The 25,523-nt window shown below is 45.6% G+C and overlaps 1 non-coding gene across 1 annotated transcript; it reads right to left on the bottom strand.

Annotated features, from left to right (window-relative positions):
• Positions 1-15,561: 15,561 nt before the first annotated feature.
• TRNAH-GUG (transfer RNA histidin (anticodon GUG)) lies at positions 15,562-15,633 on the bottom strand. The gene has a single exon. It is a non-coding gene; the product is annotated as a tRNA-His (tRNA).
• Positions 15,634-25,523: the final 9,890 nt, after the last annotated feature.

Raw genomic sequence — 25,523 nt, 5'->3', positions numbered from 1 at the left:
GGGTGGAACAAACCAGACTGAAGCTTAAAAAGCAACAGCTGGATTTGGATAGACAGTCTTTTGAATTAGAGAAGGAAAGACAGAAGTTGGGTTTAGATACCCATGGTGGCAGCAGCAGTATTCCCCATAGTCATCCTGCAAAAGAGCATGATTCCAGGAATCTGCACAAGATAGTTCCCCCTTATAAGGAGGGGGATGACATTAACAAGTGGTTTGCTGCACTTGAGAGGGCCTGTGTTGTACAGGATGTCCCTCAAAGGCAGTGGGCTGCTATCCTATGGCTATCATTTAGTGGAAAAGGTAGGGATAGGCTCCTTACTGTGAAAGAAAATGATGCTAATAATTTCCAAGTTCTTAAGAATGCACTCCTGGATGGTTATGGCTTAACCACTGAACAGTACAGGATAAAGTTCAGAGAGACCAAAAAGGAGTCTTCACAAGACTGGGTTGATTTCATTGACCATTCAGTGAAGGCCTTGGAGGGTTGGTTACATGGCAGTAAAGTTACTGATTATGAAAGCCTGTATAACACAATCCTGAGAGAGCATATACTTAATAATTGTGTGTCTGATTTGTTGCACCAGTACCTGGTAGACTCTGATCTGACCTCTCCCCAAGAATTGGGAAAGAAGGCAGACAAATGGGTCAGAACAAGGGTGAACAGAAAAGTTCATACAGGGGGTGACAAAGATGGCAATAAGAAGAAAGATGGTGAAAAATCTCAAGATAAGCATGGGGATAAGGGTAAAACCAAAGATCCCACTTCTAATCTTAAACACTCTTCAGAGGGTGGGGATAAAACTAATTCTCCCTCTTCTTCTCAACCTGCACACATTAAAAAGCCTTGGTGCTTTGTGTGTAAAAACAGAGGCCATAGGCCAGGGGATAAGTCCTGTCCAGGTAAACCCCCTGAGCCTACCACCACTAATACATCAAGCTCTAGTGCCCCTAGCAGTAGTGGTACTAGTGGTGGGACTGCTGGCAACAGTCAAGCAAAGGGTGTAGTTGGGTTCACTTATGGGTCCATAGTGGAAACTGAAGTAATCAGTCCCAAGACAGTTTCTGTCACACCTAGTGGCATTGGCCTTGCCACACTGGCTGCTTGTCCCCTTACAATGGATAAGTACAGGCAGACAGTTTCAATAAATGGTGTTGAGGCCTTGGCCTACAGGGACACAGGTGCCAGTTTCACTTTGGTGACTGAAAACCTAGTGCCTCCTGAACAACACATCATTGGACAACAGTATAAGATTATTGATGTCCATAACTCCACTAAGTTTCTTCCCTTAGCTATAATTCAGTTTAGTTGGGGTGGAGTTACTGGCCCTAAGCAGGTGGTGGTATCACCTAGCTTACCTGTAGACTGTCTCGTAGGTAATGACCTAGAGGCCTCAGGTTGGGCTGATGTAGAGTTTTATGCCCATGCAGCCATGCTGGGCATCCCTGAGGAATTGTTCCCTCTCATTTCAAGTGAAATGAAAAAGCAAAGGAGAGAAGGCCTGAAAACTCAGGATCCATCTCCATCAACAGGTAAAAAGGGTATCACAGTATCCCCTAACCACCCTACCATTCAGGATACTATTCCTGTGGTGGGAGAAACCTCTCCTGGGGTGGCACCTGTTCCAAGGGAATCATCAGCTGCCAAAGCTGGACTCCCTGAGGTGGAAGTACCTCTCTGTGGGATAACTAACATTGGTGAGAAAAACAGCACCATTTTAGTTAACATGGAGCATCCCTCCAACCCTCCAGAGAAACTTTAGTGCAGAAACCCTGCACTACCTCACAACACTTAGGACAGCATCCCTGCCCTAGTGTGGAGCTCATAGGACAGCATCCCTGCCCTGCTCCAACTCAAGAGAAACAGCATCCCTGTTCTCTCTTCCAGCCAGATGGACAAAGTTTTTGCCCAGCTATGGCTTTTCTGAGACAGCATCCCTGTCTGGCATTTCCATCACTACAAATAGGTTCAGTGGACAATTCCCACTGCTCTAAACTAAAACTTACTGATAGAAACTCTGAAAATACATCTTCACATTGTTGCTTAGCTAAAAAACTTCAAACAGGGTGGTTTACATCCCCACAGGGAAGTAACCATATAGTGGATGATAAAGGGAGTAACCAGTCTATTGCAGAGCTACTCTCTACTTATCACCACTTAGACAATAAAGTCTCAACTGGCCAAGGTTAGCCTTATTGTCCTTCGTTTGGGGGGGGGAGTTGTGTGAGAAGGTAGCCTCTTTCTAGCCTTGTTACCCCCACTTTTGGCCTGTTTGTGAGTGTATGTCAGGGTGTTTGTCACTGTTTTCACTGTCTCACTGGGATCCTGATAGCCAGGCCTCAGTGCTCATAGTGAAAACACTATGTTTTCAGTATGTTTGTTATGGGTCACTGGGATCCTGCTGGTCAGGACCCCAGTACTCATAGGTTTGTGGCCTATATGTATGTGTCACTGTGACCCTGTCACACAGGGCCCCAGTGCTCATAGGTGTGCATGTATATGTTCCCTGTGTGGTGCCTAACTGTCTCACTGAGGCTCTGCTAACCAGAACCTCAGTGGTTATGCTCTCTCATTTCTTTCCAAATTGTCACTAACAGGCTAGTGACCATTTTTACCAATTTACATTGGCTTACTGGAACACCCTTATAATTCCCTAGTATATGGTACTGAGGTACCCAGGGTATTGGGGTTCCAGGAGATCCCTATGGGCTGCAGCATTTCTTTTGCCACCCATAGGGAGCTCTGACAATTCTTACACAGGCCTGCCACTGCAGCCTGAGTGAAATAACGTCCACGTTATTTCACAGCCATTTTACACTGCACTTAAGTAACTTATAAGTCACCTATATGTCTAACCTTTACCTGGTAAAGGTTAGGTGCAAAGTTACTTAGTGTGAGGGCACCCTGGCACTAGCCAAGGTGCCCCCACATTGTTCAGAGCCAATTCCCTGAACTTTGTGAGTGCGGGGACACCATTACACGCGTGCACTACATATAGGTCACTACCTATATGTAGCTTCACCATGGTAACTCCGAATATGGCCATGTAACATGTCTATGATCATGGAATTGCCCCCTCTATGCCATCCTGGCATAGTTGGCACAATCCCATGATCCCAGTGGTCTGTAGCACAGACCCTGGTACTGCCAAACTGCCCTTCCTGGGTTTCACTGCAGCTGCTGCTGCTGCCAACCCCTCAGACAGGCAGCTGCCCTCCTGGGGTCCAGCCAGGCCTGGCCCAGGATGGCAGAACAAAGAACTTCCTCTGAGAGAGGGTGTGACACCCTCTCCCTTTGGAAAATGGTGTGAAGGCAGGGGAGGAGTAGCCTCCCCCAGCCTCTGGAAATGCTTTCTTGGGCACAGATGTGCCCAATTCTGCATAAGCCAGTCTACACCGGTTCAGGGACCCCTTAGCCCCTGCTCTGGCGCGAAACTGGACAAAGGAAAGGGGAGTGACCACTCCCCTGACCTGCACCTCCCCTGGGAGGTGTCCAGAGCTCCTCCAGTGTGCTCCAGACCTCTGCCATCTTGGAAACAGTGGTGCTGCTGGCACACTGGACTGCTCTGAGTGGCCAGTGCCACCAGGTGACGTCAGAGACTCCTGCTGATAGGCTCCTTCAGGTGTTAGTAGCCTATCCTCTCTCCTAGGTAGCCAAACCCTCTTTTCTGGCTATTTAGGGTCTCTGTCTCTGGGGAAACTTCAGATAACGAATGCATGAGCTCAGCCGAGTTCCTCTGCATCTCTCTCTTCACCTTCTGATAAGGAATCGACCGCTGACCGCGCTGGAAGCCTGCAAACCTGCAACATAGTAGCAAAGACGACTACTGCAACTCTGTAACGCTGATCCTGCCGCCTTCTCGACTGTTTTCCTGCTTGTGCATGCTGTGGGGGTAGCCTGCCTCCTCTCTGCACCAGAAGCTCCGAAGAAATCTCCCGTGGGTCGACGGAATCTTCCCCCTGCAACCGCAGGCACCAAAAAGCTGCATTACCGGTCCCTTGGGTCTCCTCTCAGCATGACGAGCGAGGTCCCTTGAATCCAGCGACTCTGTCTAAGTGACCCCCACAGTCCAGTGACTCTTCAGCCCAAGTTTGGTGGAGGTAAGTCCTTGCCTCACCTCGCTGGGCTGCATTGCTGGGAACTGCGACTTTGCAGCTACTCCGGCCCCTGTGCACTTCCGGCGGAAATCCTTTGTGCACAGCCAAGCCTGGGTCCACGGCACTCTAACCTGCATTGCACGACTTTCTAAGTTGGTCTCCGGCGACGTGGGACTCCTTTGTGCAACTGCGGCAAGCACCGTTTCACGCATCCTCGTAGTGCCTGTTTCTGGCAATTCTCCGGGAGCTACCTGCTTCAGTGAGGGCTCTTTGTCTTGCTCGATGTCTTCTCTCTCTTCAGGTCCAATTTGCGACCTCCTGGTCCCTCCTGGGCCCCAGCAGCGTCCAAAAACGCCAAACGCACGATTTGCGGCTAGCAAGGCTTGTTGGCGTTCTTTCGGCGGGAAAACACTTCTGCACGACTCTCCAAGGCGAGAGGGATCCGTCCACCAAAGGGGAAGACTCTAGCCCTTTTCGTTCCTGCAGAAACCTCAGCTTCTTCTGTCCAGTAGAAGCTTCTTTGCACCCGCAGCTGGCATTTCCTGGGCATCTGCCCATCTCCGACTTACTTGAGACTTTTGGACTTGGTCCCCTTGTTCCACAGGTATCCTAGATTGGAAATCCACAGTTGTTGCATTGCTGGTTTGTGTCTTTCCTGCATTATTCCTCTAACACGACTATTTTGTCCTTAGGGGAACTTTAGTGCACTTTGCACTCACTTTTCAGTGTCTTGGGGAGGGTTATTTTGCTAACTCTCACTATTTTCTAATAGCCCCAGCGACCCTCTACAAGGTCACATAGGTTTGGGGTCCATTCGTGGTTCGAATTCCACTTTTGGAGTATATGGTTTGTGTTGCCCCTATCCCTATGTTTCCCCATTGCATCCTATTGTAACTATACATTGTTTGCACTGTTTTCTAAGACTATACTGCATATTTTTGCTATTGTGTATATATATCTTGTGTATATTTCCTATCCTCTCACTGAGGGTACACTCTAAGATACTTTGGCATATTGTCATAAAAATAAAGTACCTTTATTTTTAGTATAACTGTGTATTGTGTTTTCTTATGATATTGTGCATATGACACTAAGTGGTACTGTAGTAGCTTCACACGTCTCCTAGTTCAGCCTAAGCTGCTCTGCTAAGCTACCATTATCTATCAGCCTAAGCTGCTAGACACCCTATACACTAATAAGGGATAACTGAGCCTGGTGCAAGGTGCAAGTACCCCTTGGTACTCACTACAAGCCAGTCCAGCCTCCTACACATCCCTCTTGCTGACCGGGTCCCGTGAAACCAAACTGTAGCTCATACTTTTCACATCAGGACCGCCACAAACGTAAAAGCGCAGAAAGGTGAAATAAATAATAACATTGTTAACGCGTTCTTCAAAGACATTTAATTTCACCGTTGAAATTAGGTTCAAGCTCTTAACTCGTGTAAATATTAAGAAGTGAGAATAAAAATGCTGCCCAACTGCCGTGACATTGCCACCCGCAATGGCGTGACTCGGATTCGAACCGAGGTTGCTGCGGCCACAACGCAGAGTACTAACCACTATACGATCACGGCGAGCTACTTGGGCTCTGAAAAGACTACCCTGGTGTGGCTCTGATAGGCTTAAAAAAGGTCACAGTGTCCGTGGAGTGGATAGATTTAGCGTTTGTTTAAAACCCATCTTTACAAGTTAGATCAGGGTCTTTTCTTTGAGTAGCAGATCACAGCAAATATTTACCTCTCTGCTTCCAGTTACAAGACTCCCCATAAACCAAGAAGCCTAGACTTCTTAACAAGATCCACCACTCTGCCCTGCAAGTCTCAAGTGTTCTATGAGTGCTGGGGTCGGGAAGTGAACACTGCAAAAACTTAATCCACGGCCGACCAAACTCCTCCAGGCCAGGAGGGGCTCGGAACAGGCCCCCACATATTGTTGTTTTTTTCTTTTCTGGGTGTCTCTTCAGACACATTCAGCTGCTTGGTGCATACTGCTTTAGAGTTGCATTGTGTGGAATGAAGTGGCGTAAACTTGACTAGCAAACAATGGAGTGGTGATGAATGGAGGGTCATAGAAGGGAGTAGATTGAAGTGCAAAGAGTAGAGTGACGTAATGTGTCATAGAATACAGTGGAATATAATGAAGTGGTGTGCCTTGGCATGGCGTTGATTAGCATTGTGAGGAATGGAGTGGCATAGAGCAGAGTGGGGTAGAGAGGAGTGAGGTTGCATAGAATGGCATAGAGTAGCATAGAGTAAAGTAGTGTGGTGTAGAGTGGCATAGTGTGGTGTAGAGTGAAGTGGCATGGAATGGCACAGAGTCAGAGAACAGTGTGTCATGGAGAGGGGTGGCAAAGAATTAGGAGGAGTGGAGTCGGACTGCATGAAGTAGAGTGTTGTGGAGTTGAGTAGCATACAGTCGCGTTGCATGGAGTGACACTGTGGTGTAGAGAGGAGCAGAGTAAAAAGTGGCATAGAGTAGAAAGGCCTACAGGAGAGTAGTGTAGAGTGGCACAGCATAGAGTAGTGTGCAGTAGAGTGGCATAGAGTAGAGCGCATGTAGTGCCATTGAGTGATATTGTGTGAGATGGAGTGGAGTGGAGTACAGTGAAGTGGCATGGAATGAAGTAGTATAGAGTAGAGTGGGAGAGAGTAAAGTGGAGTGGCATAGAGTGAACTAGAGTAGAGCGTAGTGGGATAGAGTGGAGTGGCATGGAGTGGAATGGAGAGGCACAGAGTAGGGTAGAGTGCAAAAGTGTGGAATGGCATGGAGTTGAGTGGAGTGGCATAGAGTAGAGTGGCATTCTGTGGGGTGGATTAGAGTGGCATGGAGTGGCATATAGTAGAGTGGAATAGAGCTTAGTGGTGGAGAGTACAGTGGCTTAGAGTGGAGTATAGTAGCATGGAGTAGAGTAGCGTAGAGTAGAGAGGGGTGCAACGGAGTAGAGTGGCATAGAGTTGAGTGGTGTACAGTGGCGTAGAGTAGAATGGGATAAAATAAAGTGGCGTACAGTAGACTGAAGTAGAGTAGCATAGAGTGGAGAGGCATAGAGTGGAGAGGAGTAAAGTAGAGTGGAATTGTATAGAGTAGAGTTCAGTTGAGTATTCTAGAGTGATGTAGAGCAGAGTGGCATAGAGTCACATAAAGTGGCATTCTATGAAGTAGGGTGGCGTAGAGAGGAATGGAGGGAAGTGGCATAGAGTAGAGTGGAGTGGAGTAGAGGGGCATAGCAGAGAGTGACAGGGTGGAGTGGCATAGAATGGAGTAGCATAAAGTGGAGTGAAGTGGCGTATAGTGGAGTGGCATAGATTAGAGTGGCATAGAGTCGAGTGATAGAGTGGAACAATGTAGATTAGAGTGGAGTAGAACTGAGTAGAGTGGAGTGGTATAGAGTTGCACAGTGTAGAGTACAGTGGCACTGAGGGGAGTAGAGTATAGTCATGCAGAGGAATACAGTGTGAGAAAGTAACTAAAGTGTCAATAGAGACGGCGTTTAGGGTGAAAAATAAGCTGTATGCTTGTCATGAATGTTGGAAAGCACATTGCACATCCAAGAATGATACGAAAACACTTTTAAAATATAAAAAATAGGGTACTGTAGAAAGACGAAAAGAACACATGTACTTGGTCCATCCTCCATGGAGGAATGAACACAAGAAAGGAAGATTCAGTCTATGGGAGCTAAGCAATCGAAATATTGCAAATGTGAGTGACATAGAAAACAATTAATGGTAAGTAAGCTATGGGCGTGTGGTAAGCCCACTGAGTTCTAAACAATATGTCTCACAGCACATTCACTGTGTACGCAAGACATAAAAAGGTGTGACTAAGAGAATTCTGAGATTTAGAGCTTGACAGCAATTCACAACCCAACCAAATTGAGCCCTATATAATAATTTACAACAGAGCCAAAGTACACCTTTTACACCCCCAATGGTAGAGGTAAGATATTCAGCAGACACGTGGTCTCCCAGTGCTAAAGGATTTTGGCTAGATATGAAGTGGGTGAAGTGCCCTGAAAACATTATAAAAGTAGGACACGTGCTATAAGCAGACATCACTTCCTTGGCAAGGCAGAAGAAAGGGCACTTCAGAGGGAGGAAATGAGAGGGCTGAGGAACAGACAGATAGCTCCCCTATGGGCAGAGGTGGCGGGAGCATGGAACACTCCTGACATGACTATGATGACGATGCAGATGGGCCTCTTAACTTGCGGAGTTAGGAGCACGACAAACACACCTCTCCTAGACCTCCCTGGAAGATCATACACTGGGGAGGGTTCCCCTGGGTCCCTTCCCCCCCCCGGCTGGGCGCCATACAGCTGTAGACACACTCACACGATGCGTAGTTAGGTCTCGGTTTCTGGGCAAGTTGTTTTGCTTGCTTGTTATTTGTTGTAATAAGAGGTGATGAGTACCTGACGTGCCAGAGCTGGAAATGGTGGGAACCAACCACCCTGCTCCATGGGCATACAGCGCTGAACCGGAGACCCACAGGAGGCCCACACCACAGATCACAAGCCTGCTTACAGATTTATGCAAGGAACAGCCCTCAGCGTGGTGGTAACATAATATAATAGCAGTAATGGGTAACTGTTCAAAAGTTGTCATGGAAAGGAGATTCATACAGCTCTGCAACCTGTTACAATCCTATGAATAATATGTACCATCTGAAATACCAATAAATAAAAAAATAAAAAAATCTACTGCACAACTTAGGGTAAGGCTGGTGTTGTAGTGGTAGATCTGAGGCCCTAGGAGAGCTGGAGACCCCACAGAGCTACAGCAGCTCAGAAGTCCACTTGGGCTTCATCAGGGACCCGTTTTGTGACTTGAAAACCCATTAATGCAACAATAAAGGGGTGAAGTAAATGTCATCAACATTGCATAAACTGGTGTTCTTTGCAGTTTTTTTAATAAATAACAGCGCCTGGAAGCCCTTCTGACTGTGAAGGTTTGTTTAACAAATAGTGTTGTAACAACATAAAAGAGGGGGAACTGTAAGACAGTTGCACAGCTAGAAGGACCGATAGAAGGTTAAACAGATCGTCATAAATAAGCCACATGCACTGATGCATCTGTACAGGTTTGTAGACAGAAAGGCAGGTATGTAGCTGTTAGTAAATCATGGATGAGATATAATCAGCGTCACAGAAACCGCTGTAAATCACACGCGCCTGCTTTAGAAAGAACCACGCCACAAAGACCTTGGTAGTCAGCATGTAGGCTTTAAAGTGTTAACATAAACAGAGATGGGCAGAAATAGGCAGTAAGGCAGATACCCAGATTGAAATAGAAAGGTAAATAGAAAGCACATGTAGTAATAGACGTGGACCGATAAGTATATAGAGAAGCAGCTGTTGGTACGAAAATGGGATCACATATGATCAACTTTGTGTGGACTGTCAGGATTTGAAAACGGTTGCTTCATACCAAAAAAAACCATAGCGCCAAGATGTCCTCCTCAATGTCCCTATGAGCGTTATAGTGTTAACAAAGCATACAGCCAGGCATCAACACTCTGTTAGACAGGTTCACAGTCACGCACAGGTAGGTGAGCAGATAGATAAGCAGGCACACAGGCAAAAAGATGGATGGACAGATGAATGGATCAATGGATGGACAGACCTCTCTGTTAAACATGAGTCAAATGTAGGGATTGGCGTAACCAGTGTAACTCACTGCAGTGTAATTACGCGAGATTACAGCAACATTATGCAAGGTTGTACAGAATTACACAAGGCTATTTTCCTGGTGCAAAATACACGCTCAGATCCGAAAGGAACCTGATATACACTTTGCACAAGAAAATCGCTCTAAATGCAACAGAACTGGCACAACAGCCGCTGCTCACGCTCTTTTCCTCCGCTCTTGGGTAGATGTCTTTCCCCACATTACTCCAAATTCCACAAAGGAGCGTAATTGTGTAATTCACGATTCGACCACGACTAATAAACTTGGCTTAAGTTTTAAAACTTTCCCTCTAGCTGCCCGGTGATCCGTCGGGTGCGGGATGATGAAGCCAAACGCTGATTGGGTGAGTGCGCCTCTCAGTGTCCTTCTCCGTCGCCTCTTTCTTTCAGACCCTTGGGAGCTCAGTCTTACTTTCTATACAAATATTTATTTTTAGACCTTTTTTCTTCGCGGCCTGAATTGCTGCAAAAACTGATATTTGACTAGCAGGATCCCTTTCAACATTGAAAGCTACTCCGCGTCAGTACAGGAGCCTCGGCGCTGCAGGTACAGGATACACAGACATCCATCCCTCTTGCTGACCGGGTCCCGTGAAACCAAACTGTAGCTCATACTTTTCACATCAGGACCGCCACAAACGTAAAAGTGCAGAAAGGTGAAATAAATAATAACATTGTTAACGCGTTCTTCAAAGCAAATTTAATTTCACCGTTGAAATTAGGTTCAAGCTCTTAACTCATGTAAATATTAAGAAGTGAGAATAAAAATGCTGCCCAACTGCCGTGACTCGGATTCGAACCAAGGTTGCTGCGGCCACGATGCAGAGTACTAACCACTATACGATCACAGCGAGCTACTTGGGCTCTGAAAAGACTACCCTGGTGTGGTTCTGATAGGCTTAAAAAAGGTCAAAGTATCCGTGGAGTGGATAGATTTAGCGTTTGTTTAAAACCCATCTTTTCAAGTAAGATCAGGGTCTTTTCTTTGAGTAGCAGATCACAGCAAATATTTACCTCTCTGCTTCCAGTGACAAGACTCCCCATAAACAAAGAAGCCCAGACTTCTTAACAAGATCCACCACTCTGCCCTGCAAGTCTCAAGTGTTCTATGAGTGCTGGGGTCGGGGAAGTGAACACTGCAAAAACTTAATCCACGGCCGACCAAACTCCTCCAGGCCAGGAGGGGCTCGGAACAGGCCCCCACATATTGTTGTTTTTTTCTTTTCTGGGTGTCTCTTCAGACACATTCAGCTGCTTGGTGCATACTGCTTTAGAGTTGCATTGTGTGAAATGAAGTGGCGTAAACTTGACTAGCAAACAATGGAGTGGTGATGAATGGAGGGTCATAGAAGGGAGTAGATTGAAGTGCAAAGAGTAGAGTGACGTAATGTGTCATAGAATACAGTGGAATATAATGAAGTGGTGTGCCTTGGCATGGCGTTGAATAGCATTGTGAGGAATGGAGTGGCATAGAGCAGAGTGGGGTAGAGAGGAGTGAGGTTGCATAGAATGGCATAGAGTAGCATAGAGTAAAGTAGTGTGGTGTAGAGTGGTATAGTGTGGTGTAGAGTGAAGTGGCATGGAATGGCATAGAGTCAGAGAACAGTGTGTCATGGAGAGGGATGGCAAAGAATTAGGAGGAGTGGAGTCGGACTGCATGAAGTAGAGTGTTGTGGAGTTGAGTAGCATACAGTCGCGTTGCATGGAGTGACACTGTGGTGTAGAGAGGAGCAGAGAAAAAAGTGGCATAGAGTAGAAAGGCCTACAGGAGAGTAGTGTAGAGTGGCACAGCATAGAGTAGTGTGCAGTAGAGTGGCATAGAGTGGAGCGCATGTAGTGCCATTGAGTGATATTGTGTGAGATGGAGTGGAGTGGAGTACAGTGAAGTGGCATGGAATGAAGTAGTATAGAGTAGAGTGGGAGAGAGTAAAGTGGAGTGGCATAGAGTGAACTAGAGTAGAGCGTAGTGGGATAGAGTGGAGTAGCATGGAGTGGAATGGAGAGGCACAGAGTAGGGTAGAGTGCAAAAGTGTGGAATGGCATGGAGTTGAGTGGAGTGGCATAGAGTAGAGTGGCATTCTGTGGGGTGGATTAGAGTGGCATGGAGTGGCATACAGTAGAGTGGAATAGAGCTTAGTGGTGGAGAGTACAGTGGCTTAAAGTGGAGTATAGTAGCATGGAGTAGAGTAGCGTAGAGTAGAGAGGGGTGCAACGGAGTAGAGTGGCATAGAGTTGAGTGGTGTACAGTGGCGTAGAGTAGAATGGGATAAAATAAAGTGGCGTACAGTAGACTGGAGTAGAGTAGCATAGAGTGGAGAGGCATAGAGTGGAGAGACGTAAAGTAGAGTGGAATTGTATAGAGTAGAGTTCAGTTGAGTATTCTAGAGTGATGTAGAGCAGAGTGGCATAGAGTCACATAAAGTTTCATTCTATGATGTAGGGTGGCGTAGAGAGGAATGAAGGGAAGTGGCATAGAGTAGAGTGGAGTGGAGTGGAGTAGAGGGGCATAGCAGAGAGTGACAGGGTGGAGTGGCATAGAATGGAGTAGCATAAAGTGGAGTGAAGTGGCATATAGTGGAGTGGCATAGATTAGAGTGGCATAGAGTGGAGTGATAGAGTGGAACAATGTAGATTAGAGTGGAGTAGAACTGAGTAGAGTGGAGTGGTATAGAGTTGCACAGTGTAGAGTACAGTGGCACTGAGGGGAGTAGAGTATAGTCATGTAGAGGAATACAGTGTGAGAAAGTAACTAAAGTGTCAATAGAGACGGCGTTTAGGGTGAAAAATAAGCTGTATGCTTGTCATGAATGTTGGAAAGCACATTGCACATCCAAGAATGATACGAAAACACTTTTAAAATATAAAAAATAGCGTACTGTAGAAAGACGAAAAGAACACATGTACTTGGTCCATCCTCCATGGAGGAATGAACACAAGAAAGGAAGATTCAGTCTATGGGAGCTAAGCAATCGAAATATTGCAAATGTGAGTGACATAGAAAACAATTAATGGTAAGTAAACTATGGGCGTGTGGTAAGCCCACTGAATTCTAAACAATATGTCTCACAGCACATTCACTGTGTACGCAAGACATAAAAAGGTGTGACTAAGAGAATTCTGAGATTTAGAGCTTGACAGCAATTCACAACCCAACCAAACTGAGCCCTATATAATAATTTACAACAGAGCCAAAGTACACCTTTTATACCCCCAATGGTGGAGGTAAGATATTCAGCAGACACGTGGTCTCCCAGTGCTAAAGGATTTTGGCTAGATATGAAGTGGGCGAAGTGCCCTGAAAACATTATAAAAGTAGGACACGTGCTATAAGCAGACATCACTTCCTTGGCAAGGCAGAAGAAAGGGCACTTCAGAGGGAAGAAATGAGAGGGCTGAGGAACAGACAGATAGCTCCCCTATGGGCAGAGGTGGCGGGAGCATGGAACACTCCTGACATGACTATGATGACGATGCAGATGGGCCTCTTAACTTGCGGAGTTAGGAGCACGACAAACACACCTCTCCTAGACCTCCCTGGAAGATCATACACTGGGGAGGGTTCCCCTGGGTCCCTTCCCCCCCCCCGGCTGGGCCCCATACAGCTGTAGACACACTCACACGATGCGTAGTTAGGTCTCGGTTTCTGGGCAAGTTGTTAGGCTTGCTTGTTATTTGTTGTAATAAGAGATGATGAGTACCTGACGTGCCAGAGCTGGAAATGGTGGGAACCGACCACCCTGCTCCATGGGCATACAGCGCTGAACCGGAGACCCACAGGAGGCCCACACCACAGATCACAAGCCTGCTTACAGATTTATGCAAGGAACAGCCCTCAGCGTGGTGGTAACGTAATATAATAGCAGTAATGGGTAACTGTTCAAAAGTTGTCATGGAAAGGAGATTCATACAGCTCTGCAACCTGTTACAATCCTATGAATAATATGTACCATCTGAAATACCAATAAATAAAAAAAATAAAAAATCTACTGCACAACTTAGGGTAAGGCTGGTGTTGTAGTGGTAGATCTGAGGCCCTAGGAGAACTGGAGACCCCACAGAGCTACAGCAGCTCAGAAGTCCACTTGGGCTTCATCAGGGACCCGTTTTGTGACTTGAAAACCCATTAATGCAACAATAAAGGGGTGAAGTAAATGTCATCAACATTGCATATACTGGTGTTCTTTGCAGTTTTTTTTAATAAATAACAGCGCCTGGAAGCCCTTCTGACTGTGAAGGTTTGTTTAACAAATAGTGTTGTAACAACATAAAGGAGGGGGAACTGTAAGACAGTTGCACAGATAGAAGGACGGATAGAAGGTTAAACAGATCGTCATAAATAAGCCACATGCACCGATGCATCTGTACAGGTTTGTAGACAGAAAGTCAGGTATGTAGCTGTTAGTAAATCATGGATGAGATATAATCAGCGTCACAGAAACCGCTGTAAATCACACGCGCCTGCTTTTGAAATAACCACGCCACAAAGACCTTGGTAGTCAGCATGTAGGCTTTAAAGTGTTAACATAAACAGAGATGGGCAGAAATAGGCAGTAAGGCAGATACCCAGATTGAAATAGAAAGGTAAATAGAAAGCACATGTAGTAATAGACGTGGACCGATAAGTATATAGAGAAGCAGCTGTTGGTACGAAAATGGGATCACATATGATCAACTTTGTGTGGACTGTCAGGATTTGAAAACGGTTGCTTCATACCAAAAAAAACCATAGCGCCAAGATGTCCTCCTCAATGTCCCTATGAGCGTTATAGTGTTAACAAAGCATACAGCCATGCATCAACACTCTGTTAGACAGGTTCACAGTCACGCACAGGTAGGTGAGCAGATAGATAAGCAGGCACACAGGCAAAAAGATAGATGGACAGATGAATGGATCAATGGATGGACGGATCTCTCTGTTAAACATGAGTCAAATGTGGGGATGGGCGTAACCAGTGTAACTCACTGCAGTGTAATTACGCGAAATTACAGCAACATTATGCGAGGTTGTACAGAATTACACAAGGCTATTTTCCTGGTGCAAAATACACGCTCAGATCCGAAAGGAACCTGATATACACTTTGCACAAGAAAATCGCTCTAAATGCAACAGAACTGGCACAACAGCCGCTGCTCGCGCTCTTTTCCTCCGCTCTTGGGTGGATGTCTTTCCCCACATTACTCCAAATTCCACAAAGGAGCGTAATTGTGTAATTCACGATTCGACCAAGACTAATAAACTTGGCTTAAGTTTTAAAACTTTCCCTCTAGCTGCCCGGTGATCCGTCGGGTGCGGGATGATGAAGCCAAACGCTGATTGGGTGAGTGCGCCTCTCAGTGTCCTTCTCCGTCACCTCTTTCTTTCAGACCCTTGGGAGCTCAGTCTTACTTTCTATACAAATATTTATTTTTAGACCTTTTTTCTTCGCGGCCTGAATTGCTGCAAAAACTGATATTTGACTAGCAGGATCCCTTTCAACATTGAAAGCTACTCCGCGTCAGTACAGGAGCCTCGGCGCTGCAGGTACAGGAGACACAGACATCCATCCCTCTTGCTGACCGGGTCCCGTGAAACCAAACTGTAGCTCATACTTTTCACATCAGGACCGCCACAAACGTAAAAGCGCAGAAAGGTGAAATAAATAATAACATTGTTAACGCGTTCTTCAAAGACATTTAATTTCACCGTTGAAATTAGGTTCAAGCTCTTAACTCATGTAAATATTAAGAAGTGAGAATAAAAATGCTGCCCAACTGCCGTGACATTGCAACCCTCAATGCCGTGACTCGGATTCGAACCGAGGTTGCTGCGGCCACAACGCAGAGTACTAACCACTATACGATCACGGCGAGCTACTTGGGCTCTGAAAAGACTACCCTGGTGTGGCTCTGATAGGCTTAAAAAAGGTCAAAGTGTCCGTGGAGTGGATAGATTTAGCGTTTGTTTAAAACCAATCTTTTCAAGTTAGATCAGGGTCTTTTCTTTGAGTAGCAGATCACAGCAAATATTTACCTCTCTGCTTCCAGTGACAAGACTCCCCATAAACCAAGAAGCCCAGCCTTCTTAACAAGATCCACCACTCTGCCCTGCAAGTCTCAAGTGTTCTATGAGTGCTGGGGTCGGGGAAGTGAACACTGCAAAAACTTAATCCACGGCCGACCAAACTCCTCCAGGCCAGGAGGGGCTCGGAACAGGCCCCCACATATTGTTGTTTTTTTCTTTTCTGGGTGTCTCTTCAGACACATTCAGCTGCGTGGTGCATACTGCTTTAGAGTTGCATTGTGTGGAATGAAGTGGCGTAAACTTGACTAGCAAACAATGGAGTGGTGATGAATGGAGGGTCATAGAAGGGAGTAGATTGAAGTGCAAAGAGTAGAGTGACGTAATGTGTCATAGAATACAGTGGAATATAATGAAGTGGTGTGCCTTGGCATGGCGTTGAATAGCATTGTGAGGAATGGAGTGGCATAGAGCAGAGTGGGGTAGAGAGGAGTGAGGTTGCATAGAATGGCATAGAGTAGCATAGAGTAAAGTAGTGTGGTGTAGAGTGGCATAGTGTGGTGTAGAGTGAAGTGGCATGGAATGGCATAGAGTCAGAGAACAGTGTGTCATGGAGAGGGGTGGCAAAGAATTAGGAGGAGTGGAGTCGGACTGCATGAAGTAGAGTGTTGTGGAGTTGAGTAGCATACAGTGGCGTTGCATGGAGTGACACTGTGGTGTAGAGAGGAGCAGAGAAAAAAGTGGCATAGAGTAGAAAGGCCTACAGGAGAGTAGTGTAGAGTGGCACAGCATAGAGTAGTGTGCAGTAGAGTGGCATAGAGTAGAGCGCATGTAGTGCCATTGAGTGATATTGTGTGAGATGGAGTGGAGCGGAGTACAGTGAAGTGGCATTGAATGAAGTAGTATAGAGTAGAGTGGGAGAGAGTAAAGTGGAGTGGCATAGAATGAACTAGAGTAGAGCGTAGTGGGATAGAGTGGAGTAGCATGGAGTGGAATGGAGAGGCACAGAGTAGGGTAGAGTGCAAAAGTGTGGAATGGCATGGAGTTGAGTGGAGTGGCATAGAGTAGAGTGGCATTCTGTGGGGTGGATTAGAGTGGCATGGAGTGGCATACAGTAGAGTGGAATAGAGCTTAGTGGTGGAGAGTACAGTGGCTTAGAGTGGAGTATAGTAGCATGGAGTAGAGTAGCGTAGAGTAGAGAGGGGTGCAACGGAGTAGAGTGGCATAGAGTTGAGTGGTGTACAGTGGCGTAGAGTAGAATGGGATAAAATAAAGTGGCGTACAGTAGACTGGAGTAGAGTAGCATAGAGTGGAGAGGCATAGAGTGGAGAGGAGTAAAGTAGAGTGGAATTGTATAGAGTAGAGTTCAGTTGAGTATTCTAGAGTGATGTAGAGCAGAGTGGCATAGAGTCACATAAAGTGGCATTCTATGAAGTAGGGTGGCGTAGAGAGGAATGAAGGGAAGTGGCATAGAGTAGAGTGGAGTGGAGTGGAGTAGAGGGGCATAGCAGAGAGTGACAGGGTGGAGTGGCATAGAATGGAGTAGCATAAAGTGGAGTGAAGTGGCGTATAGTGGAGTGGCATAGATTAGAGTGGCATAGAGTGGAGTGATAGAGTGGAACAATGTAGATTAGAGTGGAGTAGAACTGAGTAGAGTGGAGTGGTATAGAGTTGCACAGTGTAGAGTGCAGTGGCACTGAGGGGAGTAGAGTATAGTCATGCAGAGGAATACAGTGTGAGAAAGTAACTAAAGTGTCAATAGAGACGGCGTTTAGGGTGAAAAATAAGCTGTATGCTTGTCATGAATGTTGGAAAGCACATTGCACATCCAAGAATGATACGAAAACACTTTTAAAATATAAAAAATAGCGTACTGTAGAAAGACAAAAAGAACACATGTACTTGGTCCATCCTCCATGGAGGAATGAACACAAGAAAGGAAGATTCAGTCTATGGGAGCTAAGCAATCGAAATATTGCAAATGTGAGTGACATAGAAAACAATTAATGGTAAGTAAGCTATGGGCGTGTGGTAAGCCCACTGAATTCTAAACAATATGTCTCACAGCACATTCACTGTGTACGCAAGACATAAAAAGGTGTGACTAAGAGAATTCTGAGATTTAGAGCTTGACAGCAATTCACAACCCAACAAAATTGAGCCCTATATAATAATTTACAACAGAGCCAAAGTACACCTTTTATACCCCCAATGGTGGAGGTAAGATATTCAGCAGACACGTGGTCTCCCAGTGCTAAAGGATTTTGGCTAGATATGAAGTGGGCGAAGTGCCCTGAAAACATTATAAAAGTAGGACACGTGCTATAAGCAGACATCACTTCCTTGGCAAGGCAGAAGAAAGGGCACTTCAGAGGGAAGAAATGAGAGGGCTGAGGAACAGACAGATAGCTCCCCTATGGGCAGAGGTGGCGGGAGCATGGAACACTCCTGACATGACTATGATGACGATGCAGATGGGCCTCTTAACTTGCGGAGTTAGGAGCACGACAAACACACCTCTCCTAGACCTCCCTGGAAGATCATACACTGGGGAGGGTTCCCCTGGGTCCCTCCCCCCCCCCCGGCTGGGCCCCATACAGCTGTAGACACACTCACACGATGCGTAGTTAGGTCTCGGTTTCTGGGCAAGTTGTTTGGCTTGCTTGTTATTTGTTGTAATAAGAGATGATGAGTACCTGACGTGCCAGAGCTGGAAATGGTGGGAACCGACCACCCTGCTCCATGGGCATACAGCACTGAACCGGAGACCCACAGGAGGCCCACACTACAGATCACAAGCCTGCTTACAGATTTATGCAAGGAACAGCCCTCAGCGTGGTGGTAACATAATATAATAGCAGTAATGGGTAACTGTTCAAAAGTTGTCATGGAAAGGAGATTCATACAGCTCTGCAACCTGTTACAATCCTGTGAATAATATGTACCATCTGAAATACCAATAAATAAAAAAAATAAAAAATCTACTGCACAACTTAGGGTAAGGCTGGTGCTGTAGTGGTAGATCTGAGGCCCTAGGAGAGCTGGAGACCCCACAGAGCTACAGCAGCTCAGAAGTCCACTTAGGCTACATCAGGGACCCGTTTTGTGACTTGAAAACCCATTAATGCAACAATAAAGGGGTGAAGTAAATGTCATCAACATTGCATAAACTGGTGTTCTTTGCAGTTTTTTTTAATAAATAACAGCGCCTGGAAGCCCTTCTGACTGTGAAGGTTTGTTTAACAAATAGTGTTGTAACAACATAAAAGAGGGGGAACTGTAAGACAGTTGCACAGATAGAAGGACGGATAGAAGGTTAAACAGATCGTCATAAATATGCCACATGCACCGATGCATCTGTACAGGTTTGTAGACAGAAAGGCAGGTATGTAGCTGTTAGTAAATCATGGATGAGATATAATCAGCGTCACAGAAACCGCTGTAAATCACACGCGCCTGCTTTAGAAAGAACCACGCCACAAAGACCTTGGTAGTCAGCATGTAGGCTTTAAAGTGTTAACATAAACAGAGATGGGCAGAAATAGGCAGTAAGGCAGATACCCAGATTGAAATAGAAAGGTAAATAGAAAGCACATGTAGTAATAGACGTGGACCTATAAGTATATAGAGAAGCAGCTGTTGGTACGAAAATGGGATCACATATGATCAACTTTGTGTGGACTGTCAGGATTTGAAAACGGTTGCTTCATACCAAAAAAAACCATAGCTCCAAGATGTCCTCCTCAATGTCCCTATGAGCGTTATAGTGTTAACAAAGCATACAGCCAGGCATCAACACTCTGTTAGACAGGTTCACAGTCACGCACAGGTAGGTGAGCAGATAGATAAGCAGGCACACAGGCAAAAAGATGGATGGACAGATGAATGGATCAATGGATGGACGGACCTCTCTGTTATACATGAGTCAAATGTAGGGATGGGCGTAACCAGTGTAACTCACTGCAGTGTAATTACGCGAAATTACAGCAACATTATGCGAGGTTGCACAGAATTACACAAGGCTATTTTCCTGGTGCAAAATACACGCTCAGATCCGAAAGGAACCTGATACACACTTTGCACAAGAAAATCGATCTAAATGCAACAGAACTGGCACAACAGCCGCTGCTCACGCTCTTTTCCTCCGCTCTTGGGTAGATGTCTTTCCCCACATTACTCCAAATTCCACAAAGGAGCGTAATTGTGTAATTCACGATTCGACCACGACTAATAAACTTGGCTTAAGTTTTAAAACTTTCCCTCTAGCTGCCCGGTGATCCGTCGGGTGCGGGATGATGAAGCCAAACGCTGATTGGGTGAGTGCGCCTCTCAGTGTCCTTCTCCGTCGCCTCTTTCTTTCAGACCCTTGGGAGCTCAGTCTTACTTTCTATACAAATATTTATTTTTAGACCTTTTTTCTTTGCGGCCTGAATTGTTGCAAAAACGGATATTTGACTAGCAGGATCCCTTTCAACATTGAAAGCTACTTTGCGTCAGCACAGGAGCCTCGGCGCTGCAGGTACAGGAGACACAGACATCCATCCCTCTTGCTGACCGGGTCCCGTGAAACCAAACTGTAGCTCATACTTTTCACATCAGGACCGCCACAAACATAAAAGCGCAGAAAGGTGAAATAAATAATAACATTGTTAACGCGTTCTTCAAAGACATTTAATTTCACCGTTGAAATTAGGTTCAAGCTCTTAACACATGTAAATATTAAGAAGTGAGAATAAAAATGCTGCCCAACTGCCGTCACATTGCCACCCGCAATGCCATGACTCGGATTCAAACCGAGGTTGATGCAGCCACAACGCAGAGTACTAACCACTATACGATCACGGCGAGCTACTTGGGCTCTGAAAAGACTACCCTGGTGTGGCTCTGATAGGCTTAAAAAAGGTCAAAGTGTCCGTGGAGTGGATAGATTTAGCGTTTGTTTAAAACCAATCTTTTCAAGTTAGATCAGGGTCTTTTCTTTGAGTAGCAGATCACAGCAAATATTTACCTCTCTGCTTCCAGTGACAAGACTCCCCATAAACTAAGAAGCCCAGCCTTCTTAACAAGATCCACCACTCTGCCCTGCAAGTCTCAAGTGTTCTATGAGTGCTGGGGTCGGGGAAGTGAACACTGCAAAAACTTAATCCACGGCCGACCAAACTCCTCCAGGCCAGGAGGGGCTCGGAACAGGCCCCCACATATTGTTGTTTTTTTCTTTTCTGGGTGTCTCTTCAGACACATTCAGCTGCTTGGTGCATACTGCTTTAGAGTTGCATTGTGTGGAATGAAGTGGCGTAAACTTGACTAGCAAACAATGGAGTGGTGATGAATGGAGGGTCATAGAAGGGAGTAGATTGAAGTGCAAAGAGTAGAGTGACGTAATGTGTCATAGAATACAGTGGAATATAATGAAGTGGTGTGCCTTGGCATGGCGTTGAATAGCATTGTGAGGAATGGAGTGGCATAGAGCAGAGTGGGGTAGAGAGGAGTGAGGTTGCATAGAATGGCATAGAGTAGCATAGAGTAAAGTAGTGTGGTGTAGAGTGGCATAGTGTGGTGTAGAGTGAAGTGGCATGGAATGGCATAGAGTCAGAGAACAGTCTGTCATGGAGAGGGGTGGCAAAGAATTAGGAGGAGTGGAGTCGGACTGCATGAAGTAGAGTGTTGTGGAGTTGAGTAGCATACAGTCGCGTTGCATGGAGTGACACTGTGGAGTAGAGAGGAGCAGAGAAAAAAGTGGCATAGAGTAGAAAGGCCTACAGGAGAGTAGTGTAGAGTGGCACAGCATAGAGTAGTGTGCAGTAGAGTGGCATAGAGTAGAGCGCATGTAGTGCCATTGAGTGATATTTTGTGAGATGGAGTGGAGTGGAGTACAGTGAAGTGGCATGGAATGAAGTAGTATAGAGTAGAGTGGGAGAGAGTAAAGTGGAGTGGCATAGAGTGAACTAGAGTAGAGCGTAGTGGGATAGAGTGGAGTAGCATGGAGTGGAATGGAGAGGCACAGAGTAGGGTAGAGTGCAAAAGTGTGGAATGGCATGGAGTTGAGTGGAGTGGCATAGAGTAGAGTGGCATTCTGTGGGGTGGATTAGAGTGGCATGCAGTGGCATACAGTAGAGTGGAATAGAGCTTAGTGGTGGAGAGTACAGTGGCTTAGAGTGGAGTATAGTAGCATGGAGTAGAGTAGCGTAGAGTAGAGAGGGGTGCAACGGAGTAGAGTGGCATAGAGTTGAGTGGTGTACAGTGGCGTAGAGTAGAATGGGATAAAATAAAGTGGCGTACAGCAGACTGGAGTAGAGTAGCATAGAGTGGAGAGGCATAGAGTGGAGAGGAGTAAAGTAGAGTGGAATTGTATAGAGTAGAGTTCAGTTGAGTATTCTAGAGTGATGTAGAGCAGAGTGGCATAGAGTCACATAAAGTGGCATTCTATGAAGTAGGGTGGCGTAGAGAGGAATGAAGGGAAGTGGCATAGAGTAGAGTGGAGTGGAGTGGAGTAGAGGGGCATAGCAGAGAGTGACAGGGTGGAGTGGCATAGAATGGAGTAGCATAAAGTAGAGTGAAGTGGCGTATAGTGGAGTGGCTTAGATTAGAGTGGCATAGAGTGGAGTGATAGAGTGGAACAATGTAGATTAGAGTGGAGTAGAACTGAGTAGAGTGGAGTGGTATAGAGTTGCACAGTGTAGAGTACAGTGGCACTGAGGGGAGTAGAGTATAGTCATGTAGAGGAATACAGTGTGAGAAAGTAACTAAAGTGTCAATAGAGACGGCGTTTAGGGTGAAAAATAAGCTGTATGCTTGTCATGAATGTTGGAAAGCAGATTGCACATCCAAGAATGATACGAAAACACTTTTAAAATATAAAAAATAGCGTACTGTAGAAAGACAAAAAGAACACATGTACTTGGTCCATCCTCCATGGAGGAATGAACACAAGAAAGGAAGATTCAGTCTATGGGAGCTAAGCAATCGAAATATTGCAAATGTGAGTGACATAGAAAACAATTAATGGTAAGTAAGCTATGGGCGTGTGGTAAGCCCACTGAATTCTAAACAATATGTCTCACAGCACATTCACTGTGTACGCAAGACATAAAAAGGTGTGACTAAGAGAATTCTGAGATTTAGAGCTTGACAGCAATTCACAACCCAACAAAATTGAGCCCTATATAATAATTTACAACAGAGCCAAAGTACACCTTTTATACCCCCAATGGTGGAGGTAAGATATTCAGCAGACACGTGGTCTCCCAGTGCTAAAGGATTTTGGCTAGATATGAAGTGGGCGAAGTGCCCTGAAAACATTATAAAAGTAGGACACGTGCTATAAGCAGACATCACTTCCTTGGCAAGGCAGAAGAAAGGGCACTTCAGAGGGAAGAAATGAGAGGGCTGAGGAACAGACAGATAGCTCCCCTATGGGCAGAGGTGGCGGGAGCATGGAACACTCCTGACATGACTATGATGACGATGCAGATGGGCCTCTTAACTTGCGGAGTTAGGAGCACGACAAACACACCTCTCCTAGACCTCCCTGGAAGATCATACACTGGGGAGGGTTCCCCTGGGTCCCTCCCCCCCCCCCCCCGGCTGGGCCCCATACAGCTGTAGACACACTCACACGATGCGTAGTTAGGTCTCGGTTTCTGGGCAAGTTGTTTGGCTTGCTTGTTATTTGTTGTAATAAGAGATGATGAGTACCTGACGTGCCAGAGCTGGAAATGGTGGGAACCGACCACCCTGCTCCATGGGCATACAGCACTGAACCGGAGACCCACAGGAGGCCCACACTACAGATCACAAGCCTGCTTACAGATTTATGCAAGGAACAGCCCTCAGCGTGGTGGTAACATAATATAATAGCAGTAATGGGTAACTGTTCAAAAGTTGTCATGGAAAGGAGATTCATACAGCTCTGCAACCTGTTACAATCCTGTGAATAATATGTACCATCTGAAATACCAATAAATAAAAAAAATAAAAAATCTACTGCACAACTTAGGGTAAGGCTGGTGTTGTAGTGGTAGATCTGAGGCCCTAGGAGAGCTGGAGACCCCACAGAGCTACAGCAGCTCAGAAGTCCACTTAGGCTTCATCAGGGACCCGTTTTGTGACTTGAAAACCCATTAATGCAACAATAAAGGGGTGAAGTAAATGTCATCAACATTGCATAAACTGGTGTTCTCTGCAGTTTTTTTAAATAAATAACAGCGCCTGGAAGCCCTTCTGACTGTGAAGGTTTGTTTAACAAATAGTGTTGTAACAACATAAAAGAGGGGGAACTGTAAGACAGTTGCACAGATAGAAGGACGGATAGAAGGTTAAACAGATCGTCATAAATATGCCACATGCACCGATGCATCTGTACAGGTTTGTAGACAGAAAGGCAGGTATGTAGCTGTTAGTAAATCATGGATGAGATATAATCAGCGTCACAGAAACCGCTGTAAATCACACGCGCCTGCTTTAGAAAGAACCACGCCACAAAGACCTTGGTAGTCAGCATGTAGGGTTTAAAGTGTTAACATAAACAGAGATGGGCAGAAATAGGCAGTAAGGCAGATACCCAGATTGAAATAGAAAGGTAAATAGAAAGCACATGTAGTAATAGACGTGGACCTATAAGTATATAGAGAAGCAGCTGTTGGTACGAAAATGGGATCACATATGATCAACTTTGTGTGGACTGTCAGGATTTGAAAACGGTTGCTTCATACCAAAAAAAACCATAGCTCCAAGATGTCCTCCTCAATGTCCCTATGAGCGTTATAGTGTTAACAAAGCATACAGCCAGGCATCAACACTCTGTTAGACAGGTTCACAGTCACGCACAGGTAGGTGAGCAGATAGATAAGCAGGCACACAGGCAAAAAGATGGATGGACAGATGAATGGATCAATGGATGGACGGACCTCTCTGTTATACATGAGTCAAATGTAGGGATGGGCGTAACCAGTGTAACTCACTGCAGTGTAATTACGCGAAATTACAGCAACATTATGCAAGGTTGCACAGAATTACACAAGGCTATTTTCCTGGTGCAAAATACACGCTCAGATCCAAAAGGAACCTGATATACATTTTGCACAAGAAAATCGATCTAAATGCAACAGAACTGGCACAACAGCCGCTGCTCGCGCTCTTTTCCTCCGCTCTTGGGTAGATGTCTTTCCCCACATTACTCCAAATTCCACAAAGGAGCGTAATTGTGTAATTCACGATTCGACCACGACTAATAAACTTGGCTTAAGTTTTAAAACTTTCCCTCTAGCTGCCCGGTGATCCGTCGGGTGCTGGATGATGAAGCCAAACGCTGATTGGGTGAGTGCGCCTCTCAGTGTCCTTCTCCGTCGCCTCTTTCTTTCAGACCCTTGGGAGCTCAGTCTTACTTTCTATACAAATATTTATTTTTAGACCTTTTTTCTTTGCGGCCTGAATTGTTGCAAAAACGGATATTTGACTAGCAGGATCCCTTTCAACATTGAAAGCTACTTTGCGTCAGCACAGGAGCCTCGGCGCTGCAGGTACAGGAGACACAGACATCCATCCCTCTTGCTGACCGGGTCCCGTGAAACCAAACTGGAGCTCATACTTTTCACATCAGGACCGCCACAAACGTAAAAGCGCAGAAAGATGAAATAAATAATAACATTGTTAACGCGTTCTTCAAAGACATTTAATTTCACCGTTGAAATTAGGTTCAAGCTCTTAACTCATGTAAATATTAAGAAGTGAGAATAAAAAT

Source organism: Pleurodeles waltl, chromosome 12 (assembly GCF_031143425.1).
Source record: "Pleurodeles waltl isolate 20211129_DDA chromosome 12, aPleWal1.hap1.20221129, whole genome shotgun sequence".
NCBI classification, from domain to species: Eukaryota; Metazoa; Chordata; class Amphibia; order Caudata; family Salamandridae; genus Pleurodeles; species Pleurodeles waltl.
The sequence above is the reverse complement of the archived record's forward strand: the minus strand, read 5'-3'. Positions and strand labels throughout refer to the sequence as shown.